At 40.4% G+C, this 13,124-nt stretch overlaps 1 protein-coding gene across 7 annotated transcripts in view; it reads left to right on the top strand.

The window, feature by feature from the left end:
- The window catches only part of LOC131433707 (uncharacterized), a 140,741-nt gene that overhangs the window by 41,892 nt on the left and 85,725 nt on the right, over positions 1–13,124 (top strand). The window lies entirely within an intron of this gene.

Below are 13,124 nucleotides of genomic sequence, written 5' to 3'. Positions count from 1 at the left end.
TGCGTTTGAAATTCTGCGTTTTCAAAATGTCGCATATTGAAAAGGAAGTGAAAATTAAGGTTCTGGACACATGGCTAAGTGAAAAGGGTATTACTATACGATTGGCGAAGTGGTTTGGAATTCATAATGCCAGTGTTAAACCATCATTAATAAGTTTGGGGAACACTATTCTTTGGATGAGCTAACAGGAAGAGGCAGAAAACCCGGCTCTTCCAACCCAAAACTGGACCAGAAAGTGGTATCTCTAATCATGAAGAACAAATCAATGTCAATACGTGATTTGGCAAAAAAGCAGGAACAAGTGTCGGAATGATCCAGCGAATCAAGAGGCGAAATCACCTGAAGACCTACAAGAAGCAGAAAATCTCGAAACAAAGTGTAGAACAGAAGAAGCGGGCAGCAACAAGGGCCCGAAACTGTATTCGCGTCTTTTGCAGTGTCCGGATGCATGCGTTTTAATGGATGATGAGACTTATGTAAAGGAGGACTCAAAAACCTTTCCAGGTCCACAATACTTTACTGTCGTCATTGGGGAGGATGTGAGCGATGCGGACAGGTCGATTCAAGTGGAGAAATTCGGTCGAAAGGTACTGGTATGGCAAGCAATATGTTCCTGTGGTTTGAAGTCAACCATTTTTTACACTACCGGAACTATAAATGCAGAAATCTATCGATCTGAGTGTCTCCAGAAAAGATTGCTGCCTTGATATAAGAAGCAGAGTACACCTCCACTGTTTTGGTCGGATTTAACGTCGGCTCACTATGCCAAAACCACTATCAACTGGCTTGCAGAAAAGGGTATAAATTTCGTTGAGAAAAATATCAATCCACCAAATTGCCCTTAGCTTCCACCCATCGAACGTTACTGGGCAATCGTGAATAGGGGGTTCTAGAAAACTGGTAAGGCAGCTGGGAAAATGCAGGAGTTAAAAATAATTTGGGCTCAAGCGTCCAAAAAATCCGATGCAACACTTTTTTTTTTTTTTTTTTTTATTCAAGAATATAATGTTTAAGGCACACTGCTTAAGCTCTAAGATGCCAAGGGCTTTTACTAATTTAAAATTTACGACTAACTTAAAACTAGGGTTGTATCATTAAGTAATGTCATATTTGGGTCGCAGTGGTTGACTTTGGCAGATCCAGCCTTCATGTGGTGATCGGCCGGTGATCTGAATATTTCATGAGAGTCTTCCATATGGCGTTGGTGAATATTCATGTTGGCCGCATTCTTCGGTCCGTGTGGGTCCGCGGGAAACACCCCCAGGTTACGAATACCCGGCGGGTGGCCCGCATGCTGTTGATAAGTTTCCGTGGGCGATGATGGTGTTGTTACAGAAGAAAATGAAAAAAAAAGATAGCGAAGTAAATATTGCGGAAAACGAAGTAAAATGGGGATATGGGAATGAAATGACTAAAACGACAGAGATCTAATTAGTTGACATCGAGATGGTGAAAAGACGGGGAGGGGGGAAGCGAAGGTTAGTGACAGCAAAAAGATCTTGTTAGTTCCGATGAAGATGGTGGACAGATGAGGAATCGGGATAATCGGCGGAAGTTAGTGTCGAACCTGCAGTTGAGAAATAATTCTTAGCCACAGTTGAAACAACGTCGATAAATAGGAGGAACTTTCTAAGCCAGATGTAACAGATTACACTTGTATATTAATGTGTTTGAGAAACTGGTATATGAGAAGCATATATGAACTATCCCGACTCGCCAACACATCCCGAACCGGAACCTCAGGCGGTCTACCTCGGGCCCTGAGGGATTCCAGTAGCTTCGACCTGGCGTCGCGATACTCTACGCACGACCACACGACATGCTCGATGTCCTGATAACCGTCGCCACAGGTGCAGAGCCCGTTCTCCACGATCCCGATACGCCGGAGATGTGCGTTGAATGTATAGTGATTTGACATGAGTCGTGACATAACGCGAATGAAATCACGACTCACGTTCATCCCCTTGAACCAAGGTTTCGTCGATACCTTAGGGATAATGGAGTGTAGCCATCGTCCCAGTTCGTCATTGCTCCATGAAGTTTGCCAACTTTCGAGAGTTTTCTGACGAGAGATACTGAAAAATTCATTGAAGCAGATTGGTCTTTCATAAATATCACCTTCTAATGCGCCCACTTTAGCCAATGAGTCTGCCTTTTCATTGCCCGGAATGGAACAATGCGAAGGGACCCAGACTAACGATATTAAATAAGACCGTTCAGATAAAGTACTCAAATGTTCCCGTATTTTCCCCAGGAAATATGGGGGACACTTTCCTGGCTTCATTGCCCGGAGAGCTTCTATTGAGCTTAGACTGTCCGTGACAATGAAGTAATGGTCTTTGGGCAAGGTTTCAATGATCTCGAGGGTGTACTGAATAGCAGCTAATTCTGCGACGTAAACTGAAGCCGGATCACTGAGTTTGTAAGAAGCGGTGATGTTTTGATTGAAGATGCCGAAGCCTGTGGACTTGTTAATGTTTGATCCGTCAGTGTAAAACACCTTTTCACAGTTGACTGTTCTAAATTTATTATAAAAAATATTTGGGGCCACTTGAGGGCGCACGTGAGCCGGAATTCCACGAATTTCTTCTCTCATGGATGTGTCGAAAAACACAGTAGAATCAGAAGTATCCAAGAAATGAGCACGGTTGGAAACAAACGAAGAAGGATTAATATTCTGAGCCATGTAATCAAAATACAAGGACATAAAACGGGTTTGAGAATTAAGCTCAACTAACCTTTCGAAATTTTCAATCACCAGAGGATTCAAAATGTCGCATCGAATGAGCAAACGATATGAGAGATCCCAGAACCGGTTTTTCAATGGGAGAACACCCGCCAGCACTTCGAGGCTCATCGTATGAGTCGATTGCATGCAACCCAAGGCAATACGCAAACAACGATACTGAATTCTTTCCAGCATGATGAAATGAGTGTTCGCCGCGGATCGGAAGCAAAAGCATCCGTATTCCATCACGGACAATATCGTTGTTTGGTACAGCCTGATCAGGTCTCCTGGATGGGCACCCCACCACGACCCGGTTATTGTACGAAGAAAGTTGATTCTTTGTTGGCATTTTCTTTTCAGATACCTAATGTGACATCCCCAGGTGCCTTTGGAGTCGAACCAGACCCCGAGATATTTAAATGTGAAGACCTGAGCTATGGTTTCACCCCCTAGTTGAAGCTGTAATTGTGCTGGTTCTCGCTTTCTCGAAAATACAACCAGCTCAGTTTTCTCCGTAGAGAACTCGATACCCATTTGAAGAGCCCATGTGGATAAGTTGGCAAGAGTATCTTGTAACGGCCCTTGCAGATCGCCAGCTTTGGGTCCTATAATAGACACAACGCTGTCATCGGCAAGTTGTCTTAGCGTGCAAGATGTGTTGATACATTTATCGATGTCGTTTACGTAAAAATTGTATAGAAGGGGGCTTAAGCATGAGCCCTGAGGAAGACCCATGTAACTGAATCGTATTGTCGACAAATCACCATGCGCGAAATACATGTGTTTCTCAGACAATAGATTATGTAAAAAGTTGTTCAAAACTGGCGAAAGACCATGCTGATGCAGCTTCTCAGATAAGATATTTATAGAAACTGAGTCAAAAGCCCCCTTAATGTCTAGGAAAACTGACGCCATTTGTTCTTTACGAGCAAATGCCATTTGAATTTCTGTTGAGAGCAACGCAAGACAATCGTTCGTTCCTTTGCCCCTGCGGAAGCCGAATTGTGTATCTGAAAGTAAGCCATTAGTCTCGACCCAATTGTCTATACGAAACAGAATCATTTTTTCGAACAATTTCCGGATACAGGAAAGCATAGCAATCGGCCGATACGAATTGTGATCGGAGGCTGATTTTCCTGGTTTTTGAATGGCGATCACTTTCACTTGTCTCCAGTCATGTGGAACAATGTTGTCCTCAAGGAACTTATTGAATAAACTCAACAAGCGCCTTTTGGCGGGGTCTGGCAGATTTTTCAACAAGTTGAATTTTATTCTGTCTAATCCCGGGGCTTTATTGTTACATGACAAGAGTGCAAGTGAGAGCTCTACCATCGAAAACGGTGTTTCGTTTGTATTTGGTGTCGCGGCGCGGGTGATCTTCTGTTCCGGAACAGAGTCTGGGCATACTTTTTTAGCGAAATCGAATATCCAGCGGTTGGAATATTCCTCGCTTTCATTCGTGGTGTTATGATTGCGCATTCGTCGGGCTGTGTTCCAAAGAGTACTCATAGATGTTTCTTTCGTTAAGCCGTCTATAAACCGACGCCAGTAACCGCGTTTCTTGGCTCTAATCAAGTTCTTAGTTTTAACGTCTAACGCCGCGTAATTCCGGTAATTATCAGGTGTTCCATTTTTTCTGAATATTTTATAAACGGAGGCTCTCTCCGCGTTTAAATTTGTGCACTCTTTGTCCCACCACGGGTTGGGAGGACGGATGTTAGTTTTCGCGCCGGGTACACGTTTCGTCTGAGCTTGAGTCGCGGTGTCGAGAATCAAGCCAGCCAAAAACGTGTACTCTTCCTCCGGAGGAAGTTGTTGAGTTCTTTCAAGTTTCTCAGATATCGAGGTCGCATAGCTATTCCAATCAATATTTCGTGTGAGATCATACGAAACATTGATTGTCTTCGATGGTTTTGAGCCGCTGGTGATTGATATTACGATCGGTAGATGATCGCTACCGTGGGGATCAGGAATTACCTCCCACGTGCAATCCAACCGTAGCGATGTCGAGCAAAGGGATAAATCCAGCGCACTTGGTCTTGCTGGTGGTGCAGGAATCCGTGTCATTTCTCCCGTATTCAAGATTGCCATATTGAAGTTGTCGCAGATATCATGGATCATAGTTGATCTGTTATCATCGTGAAGACAGCCCCATCCCGTACCGTGTGAGTTAAAGTCTCCTAAAACCAACGTCGGTGCAGGAAGGAGCTCTACGATATCACTGAGCCACCGATGCCCAACCGAGGCTCTTGGGGGAATGTAGATGGAAGCAATGCAAAGGTCCTTACCTTTGATTGTAACATGACATGCGACAACTTCAATACCTGGTATCGAGGGGAGGTTAATGCGATAGAAAGAATAGCACTTTTTGATCCCCAAAAGTACTCCTCCATAGGGATTATCTCGATCCAGACGAATAATGTTAAAATCGTGAAAGTTTAAGAATATTTCAGAAGTTAGCCAAGTTTCGCACAATGCAAATGCGTCACATTTCAGATTGTTTACTAGAAATTTAAATGAATCTATTTTTGGGATAATACTTCTGCAATTCCACTGTAAAACAGTGATTAGATCCGTGACCTCGGTGGATGATTTAGCCATCGAAAGATACAATCGCTGAAAGAAGGGGCCAATTTGCAGTCAACTGCTTCAAATATGTTTTTACTGTTGGCATGAAAGCAATTAAAATGCTTCTAAGAGGGTCTGAAATATTGAAAGTTGTAAAAATCCAGTCCACAACATCAGAGAACTTTATAAGTCCAGCACCTAGTTGGTTCTCTGGTGGATTTTCAGGGACGCTTGGGGATTTTTTAGTCCCTGGAAGCGGTGGGAATTCCATCTCGGAATTGAGTTTTCCGAGACCAGGAGCTTTTTGCTTCGGTGATTTTTCCCGATTCCCGTTAGCTGTAACTTTTCGAAGCCCTTCGGAAGACACCTTCGAACCCTTACTAGGTAGCTTATGAGAAGATTTATTCATTCTTTTCCTACAGCTACGAGGGACCGCTGAAGATGGACCTTCCAAAGGGTCGTCAGAATCGCTCTCGTCAGTTGACAAGCAGGCATATGGATTCGTTGCCTGTTTAGGAGGGGTGGCACTCTTAACCATCTCGGCAAAGGAACGCTTGGAGTGTTCCTTCAGGGAACGCTTCATCCGATCTCCTCGCAGTTTGTAAGCGGGACAGTCAGAGAGGTCATGCGGACCCTCCTTACAGTAGAGACACTTTTCAGCATCCTTACCGCAAGAGCCGTCCGCATGAGCTTCCCCACAGTTAGCACAACGTGGCTTATTGCTGCAATGGGTAGCTGTATGCCCCAGTTGTTTGCAATTGGTACAATTCATTATCCGGGGTACAAATAAACGAACAGGCAAACGAACCCGGTCCAAGAGGATGTAGTTGGGCAATGCCGAGCCGGCGAAGGTCACACGATAAGAGTCTGATTGGGGATAAGACTTTGTTCCATCCCCGGCGATCGATACTGAATGCAATCGCTTGCAATCCAGTATCTTGACATTCTTAAGTGAGGGGTCTTTAAAACAACCCGCCCCGTACTTAAGAATATCCTCGCAAGTCAAACTCGAATCGGTGACCACACCGTCGATTTCGACTTCACGAGCTGGCACGTAGACGCGGTACTCCAGCGTAAAAGGATCATTTTGAACAAGCTCATTAGCCTGTTTTGAGCTGGTAAACAGGACCCTGAGCTTGTCTGGCCGTATTCTATCTATACTTTTTATGGTATTATATCGCGAATTCAGGTCCCGCGATATTTTTAAAATATTCAGTTTTTTTTCCTTTGATTTGGTCCGGAAATAGACCGCGTAAGGCCCGGCCGGTAGTGCGAGCCCATCAGGATAGCTCTTTATGCGGGACTTTTTACTGACAAGGGAAGTCTCCATTTGAACATCGGGAGCGGGGGGGGCAGGTTTTAAATTAGACATAGCGGAACTACTTCCGCGCAAAAACAAATGATTCGGGGGGAAATATAATGGTCAAATAAAGAAATAAAAATAAACGAAGTAAAGGTACTTAACAAAGATCCAACGGGGGACACCAAGCTGGACTTCGTCGATCGGCGTATCGCCGCTTTGATGATGTGCAAAAAACCTCCGAGAGGAAAAGGCACACTTATTTATAATCCTCACACAATGGCCGCTTGTTTATAATCCTCACACTTGGCCTTGATCGGCGAAACAATAATCGGCTAACGGTACCGTTTCGATCGACCGCTCGCAATAAGGCACTGTTCTATTATATAATACGAAAAAAAAACCTATCAGAGGAAAAAGCACTATTGTCTATCACACAATATCGTCCGACCACTTTATCACACACACAACTGGTTTTCAATGCTTTCGCAGTAAATCCAAATCACGTCCGTTCGCTCGGAAGGTTGAAACGGCAATGAGATGCAACACTTGTCCGGAGCTTGATGAAGAGCGTTCGATCAAAAGTTCGAAAATTCGTGAAGGAATAACTTAAATTTCATCTGGTTTTCATTATGCTCAAGTTTAACCTCGTACAATAGAGGATCAATTTTTAGTTTGAATAAAATATCGTTTTTTATTATAATTTGAAGGAAAAATTTGTGGCTTTATAAGACTTTCCCCTACATATTCGAACCATTACATTAGATCGGTACTGTTTTGTGTTAGTACAGGGTCCGGCACTCGAAGTGTAACCAATTAAAAAGGCCATAAATTCAGTTTGGAAAATTACTTTTACTTAATTCAAAGTACAAAATGTGTAAAAATAATACAAAATTCAGAATCAAATCACTTTTGCTCGATATGACCACCTTTTGCCTTGACTTGATGACTTGAGAGAGCGAAGGAGTTGCTTCGTTTGGCCGAAAGCGGTCAATTTCCGAACATTGTATATTCTGACGAGAAAATTGAGCAATTCGTAAACTCTCAAAACGATAGGGTTTACTTAACCGACCGTTCATACGAGAATTTGAGTCATCGATTGGCCACCAGGAGGCAGCACCCGCAACAGATAATGGTTTGGGCCGCTGTAACCGCAGATGGGCGCTCTCCAATCGTTTTCATCGAGCCTGGCGTCAAGGTAAATGCGACATATTATCGGGAAAGTATTCTGGAGGTTGCTTTGAAGCCGTGGGCAGACAAACATTTCGGTGGCAGACCATGGACGTTTCAGCAGGACTCGGCACCGTCTCACAAAGCTCGAGTGAACCAAGAATGGCTGAAAAACAACGTTCCGAACTTCATCACATCCACACAATGGCTCTCGAATTCACCAGATGTGAATCCAATGGATTATTCTCTTTGGGCCATTTTGGAGAGCAAAGTCCGAACTAAAAGATACACCAGTCTCGTGGCGCTGAAAAAAGTTATTGTCCGCGAGTGGGCCAAAATACCTGCAAGTCACGTTCGGCCAAACGAAGCAACTCCTTCGCTCTCTCAAGTCATCAAGTCAAGGCAAAGGTGGTCATATCGAGCAAAAGTGAATTGATTCTGAATTTTGTATTATTTTTACACATTTTGTACTTTGAATTAAGTAAAAGTAATTTTCCAAACTGAATTTATGGCCTTTTTAATTGGTTACACTTCGAGTGCCGGACACTGTATTGAGCTGTCACATAGGATAAATGTATGACTATTAACGTCTGTGGACATCGATCTTTACTTTTCTTTTTCCTTCTATCGTAAACATTTGTAGACAGTGGCGTACCGAGGAAATTTGGCACCCGGGTTTAAATAAGAGATTTACCGTCTCCATCTTTGGTTTAGCGAGCAAAAAAAAAACTAAGCTGAACTCCATCTCCGGAAAGATGACTTGGGCGAGCAAAAAAACAGATCCCAAGGAATGGTTTGCCGCCCCCTAAAAATGTTGCGCCCGGGGCAAATGCCCCCTTCGCCCCCCTCTAGATACGCCACTGTTTGTAGATAGTAATGTTTGACACTTTAAAATAGGTATTTATCACAGTTGGTTGAGGAATCCTTATAATAAGTTATGTTCTCTATTTTCTATAAAGGAGCGAAAATTATAAATTCAAAGAAAAATACATGTCGAAATGAGGTCAGGTTTTCAACACTTGCATGTCAGTCAGTTTTGTTTCAATCACTAATATTATTTCACCTCTTTATTGGAAATATTTCTACTCTTCTATGTGAATAATAATGGATAAAAAAAACGTATTTTGAATTATATACGACTGAAATTTTCAATAAAAACGAGCAGTATCTTATGTTGCCTGCTAAAATTGTAAGGCGCTATGATGGCTACCGGAGACGAATGGGTTTGAAAAAGAAAGCTACATATCAGTTGGGAAGCATCGTTCTGATTGGTCAATCATAGCAAAACCAAACTGTGAAAGCACTCGAATCTATGAACCTAAGCAGAATTTTTGAAATGGTTGCGACTAGATAGCAAGCATCACATGAAACCTGGTACTTGCCCAGGAAAATTTTAACCAAGAGTCTCAAGGCAACATCGGGAAGATTTTTAATAAGAATATCAAAAATTCCATCATTACCAGGCAGGCACGTACCCAGAGGGGGGGCCGAAGGGGCCCGGGCCCCTCCCAAAATCGAAGTAAAGTAATTTCCATTTTGGAACTTCAACTTTCAACTTTTATTTTCGGAATCAGGAACAAAAATGAGTTTTTTGGTTATCAACTAACAAGATGTGCTAATTAGAAGATAAGAATAAGAGTCGGGTTTCACAGTGATTACAATCAATGTCAAAATTAAAGGAAATGGTACTGGATGATCAGAAAGTGCCATGAAGATTAGTACTGAGCAAACATATCATAGTTTTAGCAAGATTCTGCGAATGAAAAAGATGTCCTGCCGCTGGATGTTGCACTTGCATACTCAGGATAAGAAAGATGAACGCGAGCACAATTCAGAAGCATGTTCGCCTATGCTGATGATGATGGTGTCGGTTGGTTACTGTTGACTTACTCCATTGTTATACGCCAGAGAACAGGACATTACCGATTTCGGTAATATAAGTATAAGTGTGAATTATTGGAGCGATGGAAAATCGGTGTGGGCTCTGAGAAATTTATGTGAGTTCCGGTTGTGGAGTTTTTGAATGCTACTAAGAAAATTGTTCTTTTATTACATCATCACTCCCAATTAGGAATTTAAATTTTATATTCATCACCCTATAAAATTTCAAATATATTAAAAATTTGAACTCGAAAAAAAGTCCGCGAACTCCATATTTTCTTCAAAGAATGAAGCACGGAATTGGTATAGCGAACAAAAAAAAAGATCGCTGCAATTTAAAAAATCGGTAAAATTTTAGAAACGTCTTCTAAAAACGTGATTTTCAAAAGTCTACAAAAAAGTCTGCAACTGAAACATGTCTATAGCTAATTTTATAAATCTGCTGATTTACAAACAAATCTGCAGGCATCTCTGATCCAGACACGGAAGTTGATTCGATGAAATTAAATAGGATCACGTGGGATTATAAGGCACTTCATTTGAATATAAATTTGTTAAAATCAGCTTGACCATCTGTTCGACAAATAACCAACAAATTTGGCAAAACTAGAAGAGCTTACTGAATAGTTTCGAAATATTTGTTCCTTCTTACATCGTGGTTTATAAGAACACACCATTGAAATTGAAGGTTTTAATACTCATCACTCAGCTTTCCCGGAACTAGAAGTCGAATCCGAACTATGGGACTAGGACTAGAAGAAATGTAAAAATCGATCCCTTCCCTTTGACATATAGAAATGTTTGCTTAAATCTCTCATTGTCCAATCCGAAATATGTGAGTACATATTTACTTAAAATGGTACATACTTGCACTCACTCTTCAATAAAAAATAAAACAAAATATACTAAAGGCACAAGAATCATCACTTAGACGCATTATTTCTTATTTGTGGGCCCCTCCCGAAACGACATCCTGGGTACGGGCCTGTTACCAGGAGCCTTCATGTTTTTAAGTTTCCTGATGATTGACTTAATTTCATCAAAATTCGTCTCAATAATGTCATCTTGTAACAACACTTGAGTTGAAATATTTCAGTGAGACTTCATTTTCAATAGGACTCACAACGTTCAAATTGTGGACACTCTCGAACTGTTGAGCAAGTTTTTGAGCTTTTTCGTCATTTGTAAGAAGTATTTGAGAGCAGGAATTGGTTTCTGAGGTTTCTTAAGAACCTTAGAAAGTTTCCAGAAAGGTTTAGAATATGGTTCAATTTGTTCAACTTCTTTAGCGAAATTTTTATTACGCAAAAGAGTAAATCTATGTTTAATTTCTTTTTGTAAATCCTTAACTATGTTTTTCATAGCAGGATCACGAGAACGTTGATATTGTCGTCGACGAACATTCTTCAACCGAATGAGCAGTTGAAGATTGTCATCGATGATAGGAGAATTTAATTTAGTTTGAGCTTTGGGAACTGGAAGATTTCTAGCTTCGATAATGTAATCATTCAAATTATCAATTGCTATGTCGATGTCCGCACAATTTTCTAAAATAGTTCGATGATCCACATGATTTTCAATGTGAGATCTGTAATCCAACCAATTAGCTCTATGATAGTTGAATATATAACTAATTGGATCAATTAAAGCTTCGTTGGAAAGTCTGAATGTTACAGGAAGATGATCTGAGTCAAAGTCAGCATGTGTAATCGGTTCCCTACAAATGTGACTTCGATCTGTTAGAACCAGATCAATTGTAAAGGGGTTTTTCACGGAAGAGAAGCAAGTCGGATTACTGTGATGAAGAACTGTGAAGTAACCACTGGACATGCTTAGCATTTAAGTCCCCTATTACGAAAAATTTCGGTCGATATCTTGTGAGTTTTTGCAAATCGCCTTTAAAGAAATTTAATTGTTCGCCGGTGCATTGGAATGGCAAATATGCTCCAGCGATGAAATAAATTCCATGAATGGTTTCAACTTCGGTTCCCAAATCGAAACCTGTCAAATCGATGAACCACATAATGTGGATTACTTTTCAATTTGACATTTGGTTTAAGAAAAGTTTCTGTCACAATGGCAATATGAATTTTGTGAACTTTGAGAAAATTATAAAATTCATCTTCACTCGATTTTAAAGATCGAGCATTCCAATTTAAAATATTCAAATAATTATTTAACATCACTGTTCAATTTTAAATTCATTATAATATTATTTGCAAATTGCCATCCGATTTAAAATGCTTCAAAAAGTGATGAAGTCGATTTCATTCTGATGATCATTTGAAAAAGTTGATCTTGTAGGTAGATCATTTTATTTTAAGTTATATCGCCTAAAACGACTTCGTTTATAGAAGCGAATGGCATTGAAGTAATATTTGTAGGTAGACTAGTGTAACTGCCATTAGAAGAAGATGATTTGGCCGATCTACTTATTAATAAATTGTGTTCGTTAGAAGATGAACTGGAAGGCGTCCCTGTGTTTTGATTATTTACATTAGGAGAATTATTTGTCTACCTGTTACCAAAGCGAAACTGTCATTAGGAGAAGATGATGACGAGGTCGATCTAGCTGTCAATAAATTGTTTTCGTTAGAAGACGATGGAAGGCGTACCTGTTTTTTTGTTTTAAATTCGAAGAAATAAGTGCCTTAGAAGAATTAGGCGTGGCAATTGTAACGGATTTTTGATTTTCAGGTATGTTCTGTAAATTTAAGGTCGTTGATTTGATTTGTTGTCTAAACGAACAAGCGTTAAATTATTTTTCTCTGACAGGACATTTCAAATAATTTTATTTCCATCGCAATTTGAACATGAAAATTTATCAGTGGTTTCATTCATTGGACAAACGTCTTTCGAATACGATAATCTCATAATATATCATATCATCACAAGTCCTGTTAATTGTTGTGCTATATAAGGTCTTAGACATGTGTTACAGGAACAACATGACAGTGAACGTAAAGAAATGTAATGTAACAACTTTCTACCACAAAATCAGTCTTTATCAAGATTTTTAGCCTAGTTTCATTCATTTCAAAAATGCCTGCGTCCAACCGGAAAGGCAACAAGCCTAAGGCTAAAAATAATTTAATACGGAATAAATCACAATCCGTTATTCAACATTTTTCTAATAACATTCACGATCTTATAGAATCTGAATGTAAAAATAAAAGACAACGAACGGTTTTCCCTTTCGTTGATTCTTCAAAAATTCCCAAAATGGACACTTGTCGCTCTGGGAAGAAGATTTCCGACTTCAAAGCTTTCCGTACTGAGCATTCTACTTTTCTCCCGGAAGTAATATGCTCATTTCAAATCGGACGAGGAGGAGAATGTCGAGTCTTGGTTGATGGGTTGGAAGATTACGAACGTCTTATCCAATATTTATCCGAGAAACTTCATAAATTTTATGCATATGATATATGCATGATGCATATGATATAAAATCACTTCAATCGAAGTGATCTAAAAAAT

Source organism: Malaya genurostris, chromosome 3 (genome assembly GCF_030247185.1).
Source record: "Malaya genurostris strain Urasoe2022 chromosome 3, Malgen_1.1, whole genome shotgun sequence".
Taxonomy (NCBI): Eukaryota; Metazoa; Arthropoda; class Insecta; order Diptera; family Culicidae; genus Malaya; species Malaya genurostris.
This window is presented reverse-complemented; position numbering and strand designations above follow the sequence as displayed.